This window comes from Phocoena phocoena, chromosome 4, assembly GCF_963924675.1.
Source record: "Phocoena phocoena chromosome 4, mPhoPho1.1, whole genome shotgun sequence".
Taxonomy (NCBI): Eukaryota; Metazoa; Chordata; class Mammalia; order Artiodactyla; family Phocoenidae; genus Phocoena; species Phocoena phocoena.
The window spans coordinates 65,287,168-65,289,653 of record NC_089222.1 but is presented as its reverse complement, the minus strand read 5'-3'; positions in this window follow the sequence as shown (position 1 = coordinate 65,289,653).

Genomic DNA, 2,486 nt, shown 5'->3' with positions numbered 1-2,486 from the left:
TGGCCCTGCTGGGTAATCCAAGCAGATTTCAGGCTGAAACATTACAACACTGGGGTTGTTGACCTGCTTGTTTGCATTTGGGGAGCATGTGGGAGCACAGAACACATTTCCTGGTGATTGCACAAATTTGTCTAGCAAATCAAAGCAGACTCTAATAAAGGAAGAGAAAAAAACACCAACTACCTCTGTTATTCCCTTGTGACTTTCCCAAAGCCATTTATGAAGGTCACTGCACAGGACAACAATGCAACTGTAGATACAATGTGCAGACACCTTTCAATAAAATTGCTCTGCATGTTAACTTCTCTAGCTGCAGAGAAGCAAGCTGCCAGCAATCATATTGTGTGCCTGGGGAGCCCATGCACAGTGATGTAGTAAGTGCTGGGGGTCCTACACCAGGATATTGGTGCAACTAAAAATAAAATATGGACATCCTTTCTGGTCTGTGTTCAACCCAGCCTCTCTCCACTCACTTGCATTAGTTCTAGAAAGGAAAATGCTCCCCAGGGTGGAGGAGAGAGAGGAGAAGCATAAGAAGAGAGGGGTTGGGTGAAGCCCTGCATCCCCAGGCCTTGCTTCTGGCTTGGTGTCTTTCACTACCAAGCCTCCGCCACCTGTCTGAGAAAGATGGACTATTCGGGGAGAGGTGGTCTAAGTCAAGGGCTAGCCCCTAGCAGAAGTTTGCCCTCAAGTCTTGTCCCCTCCCTCACAAAAAAGGTGTTTGACTTCTTTGTTGTTGATAGGGTCTCTAGCTTGGCAATTCAGTCTCCCTGAGAGCCCTTGGAAAAGAGGGGTCAATGTGGGCTGAATGGCAGCCTTGTAGTGGAGTGGCAGGAACATTTCACTTGACAGTAATCCAACCTTGATTCCAATCTAGCTCTGCTCCTTAATTGCTCTGTGTTCCTGAGCAAGCCAGGGTCATATAACCTTTCTGAGCTTCAGTTTCCTCCTCTGTTAAATGTAGAATAGTATCTTCATGGAGTTTTTTTTGTTTTTTTTTTGTTTTTGAGGAGTGAATGAATTAAGATATGTACAGGGCCTGGTAATTAGTTCTTATAAATTATAAACACACTTAGAGTGGGATGGTTAAGAATCCCTCATTTACTGAAGTGGTTTCATGTGCATGGTGATAGCAGAAGGTAGATTCCAGTATGTGTGTGTATTGAGGCGGGGTCGGGGGTGGTGTAGGAAAAAAAAAAAAGCTAGAGGTGAAAGAGACTTAGGTAAGTTCTTAGGCTGGGAAGAAGGAGAGATGTGCAAAGATGGAGATGCTGAAGCTGGGAGAGTGAGCTGAAGCTGGGAGAGTGAGTGGCTGAAGGTGCACGGTCCAGGAGGACTCGGAAAGGAATACAAGGCTGATCATGGTGATGTCTCAAGTGAAGACTCAAAAACCGGACTTGGAGGAAGGTGCTCAACAGACACAAACTTTCAGTTATGAGATAAATAAGCACTAGGGCTATAATGCACATCGTGGTGACTATATAGTTGACACTCCTGTGTGATATATAGGAAAGTCGTCAAGAGTAGATCCTAAGGGTTCTCGTCCTAAGAAGAATTTTTTTCTTTTTTTATTAATTGTATCTATATGAGATGATGGACGTTAACTAAACCTACCGTGATCATTTCACAATCATATATATCAAAGCATCATGCAGAACACAAACTTACACAGTGATGTATGTCAATTATTTCTCAATAAAACTGACAAAAAATTTAAAAACACAGGACTTGGCAGTGTATACAGGAAATATAATAAGTAGCAAAGAATGTGACTTTGGAGGAGGCTGATCTGGGTTGTAATCCCAGACCCACAATTTACTGACTGTAAGACCCTAAGAAAGGAATTAAACGTCTTTGGGCCTCATCTTTCTTTAAAAAATAGTAATGGTGGCAACCCATTTTTCTTTCCTCCTTGGAATACAGCTAGACTTCATTTCCTGGAGCCACAGTGTTGATACTCTAAGTATTCAATAACTAATATGACGAAAGCACTGACCAATCAGACCAGATACAACAACCAGTCAGAAGAGTCACCAGCCATAGACAACTAGGGTGGCACCTGCGGAATGCCAGCCCTGCAGAATCACATTCCTCCATGAAGGCACGGACACAGGGAGTGGAAAAGGGTGAAATCCAGGAAGACCAAAAAAACATAGCTTAATAACCCACAGAAGCATTTGAGCAGTGTTTTAAAATTTTTATTAAGTCCTTTCACAAATATTGCTTGAGTTCTTAAAATTATTTCCTGGAAAACAGAGGATTGAATGCTCTCAATTTATTTCAATTAAATGCATTCATAATATGCAATTAGTTGCTACAGGTGAATAATGGGGTAAGAAAGGATTCCTACTTACTTTAGGGATCTTACATTGTTCTAGAGGTTTAGACAATATACCACTGATTGCTCCTTTTCTAGATTTTTGTTGTTGTTGTCATATGATAGCTAAAAAGTATACGAATGCTTTTTTAATGTTTGATATAATTAG